The sequence below is a fragment of the Mus caroli genome, unplaced genomic scaffold (genome assembly GCF_978045245.1).
Source record: "Mus caroli unplaced genomic scaffold, Mus_caroli_1 scaffold_6, whole genome shotgun sequence".
NCBI classification, from domain to species: domain Eukaryota; kingdom Metazoa; phylum Chordata; class Mammalia; order Rodentia; family Muridae; genus Mus; species Mus caroli.
The window spans coordinates 63,167,501-63,174,374 of record NW_028227261.1 but is presented as its reverse complement, the minus strand read 5'-3'; the positions used below and the strand labels follow the sequence as shown (position 1 = coordinate 63,174,374).

At 35.4% G+C, this 6,874-nt stretch overlaps 1 pseudogene; it reads right to left on the bottom strand.

Annotated features, from left to right (window-relative positions):
* Positions 1 to 501: 501 nt before the first annotated feature.
* Positions 502 to 808, bottom strand: LOC110293692 (10 kDa heat shock protein, mitochondrial pseudogene; annotated as a pseudogene).
* Positions 809 to 6,874: the final 6,066 nt, after the last annotated feature.

The window sequence follows — 6,874 nt, the reverse complement described above, 5'->3', positions numbered from 1 at the left end:
ATAATATATGTTTGTATATAATTTGATATTTTGTTATCTTCTATTAGATAATATAGCTTATATAAATATATACACATATACATAAGCAATCTATATAATAAGTATATGTATATACATATATGTATATATGTATATATATATGTGTATATATATATATATATATATATAAAAATACATGTAGTGCCTATTACAAGAGAGCAATAATTAAACGGAGAGAAAATATGGTACATGAGAGGGTTTGGAGTGAGAAAATGGAAGAAACAATGTTATATTATCTCAAAAATATATGAAAAACTTTTACAAATATAACTTCGAATGAAATAAATGAGAGAATCACATATATGTGAAAATGTGGAAGATATTCTAAAATGTCTTATTTTTTTCAGTTTAGGCACCACTCATTTATTATAAAAGGGAGGCATGGAGATTATTTACATGATGAAATAGTTCAGAACATCAGTGGAATGGGCAGCTTCACATGACACCATTTCAACAGTGATTTCAGTCCACATGCTTTCCAAGAATGTCACCCTCTCTCAATAAGAAATAAGCCTTGTCTTCTACAACTATTTTGGTGCCTCCATACTCTGGGACTTTGTCCCCAACTTCACACTTACAGTCTAAATTTCTCTACCCTTTCTGTGCCCTTTCTGGAATCATCCAAAACCACATCCGTTGCTTGCAATATTTTTCCTTGAGACTTTTCTAGAAGCATAACTCCACCTTTGGTTACAATTTTGGCAGCACTTCTTTCAACCAACACTCTGTCAAAGAGTAGAAGAAACTTCCTAAAGGTGTTTCCAGCCATGACTTGCTCCGTGGCAGCTCTGGAGCAAATATCTTATTGATTCATATATTATGTTCAGTATGGAACATATAAACAATATGTCCGTTTTCATGTCATTATTAGTTATGTTATTCTAATGTTTATTGCAATTAATTTTTTCTCCTTTCCTCCTGTTTCCATCACTTCTTTAAAATAAATGTCTTTTTCTTTAATTTTTATTGGTTATTTTTATTATTTACATTTCAAATGTTATCCTCCTTCCTGGTTCCCCCTACGAAAACCCCCTATTCCATCTTCCCTCTCCCTGCTTCTATGAGGGTGCTCTCCTACCCACCTCCCTGCTATGTCATTCCCCTATGCTGGATCACCAAACCTTCACAGGACCAAGGGTCTCCCTTCCCATTGATGCCTGGCATGGCCATCCTCTGCTAGATATGCAGCTGGAGCCATGGGTCTCTCCATGTGTACCCTTTGGTTGGTGGTTTAGTTCCCGGGAGCCGTGGGGGTCTGGCTGGTATATTGTTGTTCTTCCTATGGTGTTGAAAACCCCTTTAGCTCCTTCAATCTCTTTCTTAAAGACATGTAACTTAGTTAAAAGTTCAATATATTAAACATAGTTTTTAGGCATTTAATTGAAAGTTATGGTACCACAAATAATCTATGTTATAAGTACAAGGAGATTCTGTGGACTATGTTTTTGAGGCTTATAGAACAATTGAAAAAATTGTTTTAGTAAGTAGATCTACTTTTTATCTTCTATATGGAAACTAATATTAAGGGACTTCTTTTTAATCATATGATAGGTAATGTTTGTTAGAATGCTGAAGATGTAATTCATTATACACTTGTTGTACCATTTCTATTTAAAATCATCCATCCATTATCTCAGTGATATTCTAGCCTTTTCCTTTGCTTATCAATTTGTAGTTTTGAGACAAGTCTCACCTTGTAGTTCTGCATGGTCTGATACTTGCTAAATAGTCCAGTCTGGCCTTGAACTTACAGGCATCTGTGTGACTCTGCCTCTCCAGTTGCTGGGATTAAAGGCATGACCACCAAGCATGGCTTAGTCAGTGAAAATATGTTTCTGCTAGTTTTACTTCTATCTCTTTTATTAGCCTTCTTTTCTGAAAGCTCAAATTACCCTACCCTTAATTTTCATCTGGAAATCTAAAAACCTCTGTGCATTTATGACTTTGTGTGTTTTCCAAATGCCTCTCCAGCCCCTGAAATGAATATGGTTTGTTTAAATAAACAATTTCCTGTTACTCTGACAAAGTGTCTAAATTGAGCATCTTAACCAAGTATTTGGTATGGCATCAGTGTCCTACCCAAGAAAAAAGTACTTTTGTTCATATCTCCCAAGGAAATAAAATATACTATGAATCCAAATAGAGACTGACAGATCCAAAGATGAACGGGGAGTTGAACCCAGTGCATAACTCCTGCAATGGGTTATAAGACACGGAATTGTGTTTTGAGGCTGATATTTTTGAGATCAGAAAATCTTCAGCAGCAGTCCAAGGATGACAGCCGTCCTCTTAGTGATGTGGTTTATTATTTGTGCTTCATGTAATTAGATAAGTAGTCTGAGGTCTGTGAAAGAAGAGCAACTCTGAAGGAGAATGTCCAGGTGGTCATTTTCATCTCTCCGACATGCTTCTAACCTAAATGGATTCTGGTGTATGAACGCAAATATGACTGCAATACACACGATTGACTAGGATATATTCCAGTGTCTGACAGTGGTGTGAATGGGAATAGATCTAAATCACACAGTGATGGGAGCAGTGTGGCTTTTACTATGGCTGATAAGACATGCAACCGGGGCTTATCAGTGTTCCCAGAGATATCTTGCCCTTCTAAGGGAGGAATTACACTGAGAAAAGCCATGTGGATATTATCTTCCATTTTAGCGTTTGTATTAACAAAAAAGAAAATGAAAGGCAGAGAATGAGATTGAAGCTATATTTTTTATTCCTTTTGGAGTATAAGGGCAAAGCTACAAGTTATACCCATGGTAAAGAGGCTTTCCTGTACCAAACACAGAGAACCTGTGGAAAGTAAGTTGAATAGTAAGGGTAGAGAGGAAAAAGTAGAAATGAGGGAACATACTTCTCAGTGACCTGAACTTTATGACAGAGAAGAAATATCATGACTCAGCATGGTGAGCTGCCCTTTAATAATATCCCAGCAAAAGAAACTATATGCTAGTCAAGTAATATTATGCACGTGAACTTCTTGAACAAGAAATGAGAGTCTCTCACAGCCTGAACAGTGAGGCTGAGGTTGTATAGGTAAATGAGTTAGTCAGACAGTCACAAAAATGAAAAAAAGGAGTAATATCTATGTATAATTCTTAGAAAAGGGTTGCTTAACTTTATATAATCAAAAAAGAAATCAAAGCCTAAAGGAGAGACTTTCATGAGCAATTGCAGATGCTTGTTGTTTGCCAAGTGTTGTTCCTATGAATATCAGGAACTAGAAGAAAATAGAGGCCAAATAGACATTACTGGAGGAATTGGGTATATGCGATACTCTATTCTGATCAATATAAAGGCCTGATAGAACTGTGTTCATAATAGTTATGAAAGAGGCGACTTCAGCAGGGACCTTTAACCTAAGGCTTTCAGGCATCCATACCATGATAGTTAGTAATATTTACAAGACTGGAAGGCTTCCAGTGGCTATTAATGATTTAATATTCATATAAATTGGATTCACAAAATATTAAGGTACCCAAGAAGAGTTTCAAAAGAAAAAACATATGATAAGGCCTATTTGAATTGCTAAAAACTAAATATGGCTAGATTTATATCAAGGTGAACTGTTGGTTGTAGAGTCCTAAAAATGGTATTGTGGTACCATTCATACCAATATCCTAAACATTGCTCTTTTGAGAGAAGAATTGTGTGACTTTTCATGGTCTGTGGACCTTGCCAACACAATTTTAACAATTTCCTTAGTTGCTGAATCACACTTCTAATTTCAGTTTCAACAGGAGAGCTTCAGATTTTTTCCCCCAAGGTTACTTTCACACTTCTGCTAATAGTCATGATATGGCGAGACAGAGTTCCACCTTGATATTCTGCACACTGTTTATAAATTTTTAATTATATAGAGGATATAATGCTAGGTTCTAATATTTTTTTATAAATTGAAAAGCATCAGAAAGACACACAAATTCACATAAAGAATGTGAATGGAAAAATCAGTCTGCAAAAGATACAAGGATCAGACACAGCTCTGAAATTCTTGGAAGTATTAAGGTCAAATCAAATACTTTGAACTTGTGACACTGTTATTTAGAAACAATCATACCTAGAAATCATTAAGATTTTTCTTTTTTTTTAATTTTATTTATTTACATTTCAAATGGAGGTAACTGATATTAGAAACAAAATGAACCTAACGTATTTATAGAGTATTCCATCCAGCTACAAGATAATATACCTTCTCCTTAACAATTCACAGAACTTTTCCAAAAATTTACCACATATTTGGACACAAAGAAAGTCTGAACAGACATGAAAATTGAAATGAACACCCTGTATCCTATCAGACCACTAGGAATTAGATACAGCTATCAGCAACATCCGAATCAACATAAAGCTTACAAATTCATGGAAACAGAGCAACTCTCTACTAAAGAAAAAATAAGTCAAGAAAGAAATAGAGAAAGTGGCTGACTTTTTCAAAGGCAAAATGCCCTTGATAATTAAAGGAATGATTTTATTCAGCCTTCTCATATACAAATAAAGTTCACAAGGAAGATCGCACTACAACAGAAAACCCAGTGCTTTATAAATGCATTTACTAAGCAAGGTTTTTGTTAAGTCTGGGATGTTAGTCTCCATTCTGAAGAGAGGAGGGGCTATTGAGTACCATGCAAGAAAGGAGTGCTCCATTTCAGTTCACTGTTTCTTGAAACACACAGTAAAATATATCTCAAAATGATGGCAGTTTCTCTAGCAACCTTTGCTGCTGTCTGGGAACATAGGCTTAGATAAAGTTCAGCCTTGTCAGTTGCTCTCAAATTAGGCCATAAAAACAGAATTTAGTTCAAAGAGGGGAATATTTGGTCGTTAATTTCTCATTTTTAAAGACTTTAAAGTGTCTCTATATTTTCTTGTTACTTGAGAAGAGGGTAAAGGGCACTATTTTAAGGACAATGTATTTCTTTTGCCAGAAAAGGCCAGTATGATAAAAACAGGTTGTATCTTTTTTCCTTTCAGATCTGAAAATTTGAGCATTATTTATTATTATTTAATTTGTTCTATGTTACTTCTCAAATTTATGCCTTCTTTTCATATTTCGTTTTTTGTACTTTCTTGTTCTTAATGCATTCTTTTAAACATTTGAGTTGCATTAGCCTCAATAAATTATATTAATTGTCTGGGGGGGGCATTCATCCTTTCATGAAATGCTGACACCATTGCATACACTAGCAAGATTTTGCTGAAAGGACCAAGATATAGCTGTCTCTTGTGAGACTATGCTGGGGCCTAGAAAACACAGAAGTTGATGCTCACAGTCAGCTAGTGGATGGATCACAGGGCCCCCAATGGAGGAGCTAGAGAAAGTAACCAAGGAGCTAAAGGGATCTGCAACCCTACAGGTGGAACAACAATATGAACTAACCAGTACCCCCCGGAGCTCATGTCTCTAGCTGCATATGTATCAGAAGATGGCCTAGTCAGCCATCAGTGGAAAGAGGCCTGTTTGTCATGCAAACTTTATCTGCCTCAGTACAGGGGAACACCAGGGCCAAGAAGTGGGAGTGGGTGGGTGGGGGAGTTGGTGGGGGAGCATGTGGGGGACTTTTGGGATAGCATTGGAAATGTAAATGAAATAAATACCTAATTAAAAAAACTCTATCAAGGACCTACAGTGAGTCTCTTTGCATTCAATTAGAAGTAGCTAGACATTCTTTATTACATAAAGTCATCTTTTATAGTTTGATTTTGATATTCAAATAGATGATATATTTTTAAGCTACCTTAAAAGTGGTTGAGGAAACTATTCAAACAATCATCAGAAGTTTAGCATAGTTTTTGGAAACTAGGCAAGTGAATATGGTGAAACAAAACAAGGTTTATTTGAGTCCTAGTGTTTCCAGTGTTCCCTTGGTATGTATAATCTGATTATACTCTGGTTTGACAATGACTTGAATAGAAAGCTTAGTTTCCCTTAAATCCAAGAAAAAATGAAAAAAGAATACTTTGGCAGGAAAATTCAGCCCCAGAATGTATGTCTTAACTTTTTTGTCCATGTGCCTTTTCTCTATGAAGAACTTAGTATTAAATCAACTGATTGTCAGTCATTGCTTGGAACAGTTTACTTAAACAACTTCAATATGTGTCATTTCTGTAAGTGTAAAAATGTTGTTTGTTGTTTGTCTTTATATACAGATAAGCAAGTCCATGATCTTCTTCCCGGTTCAGTGGTTAACACCTTTCCCGGACCGTTACTATGTTAACTTCCTAGAAAACATTTGGACTTGGAAAGATTTTAAGGTCAGATTTAGACAGAAAGAGCATGAGTTTGCTATTAAGACTCACAAGTTCAAATCCTCCTTAGGTTATAATCTGAAGTTGATATTGTCACACCTAGCTGGATTAACAAAGTACATTATTGGGCAGAATATGATCTCCTTAAAGGCTCTGGAGAAGTGTACTCCACTGTTTCTGCATAACTCAATGATTCCTGGAAGTCACTAGTGTTTGTTGATATAGTTCTATTCCTGCATTCTGCTGTTTTCTGTTAATGATATATTTTGAGTTTTCTGCAAGACATTTTTGTAGAAAATGGGAGTCACTGGATTTGAGGTCAACTATAATCAAAATACTCTCAACTCATTATAGTGCAGTGATCTTGCTTTCAAATAAAGTCAAATTCTGAAATTTCTCTATTGTGTTAGCACACTATTCATTACATTACCCAGGCTAACAAGTAATAGTTGCCTTATTTATTTATTTTAAAATGATGTTTATGCTAGGTTCACATTTATTGTCTTTATCATTTTTGTGGTTTTTGTAATGTAGAGTGTATACACATATGCATTTGGGTACACCTGTGTGTGGGGGG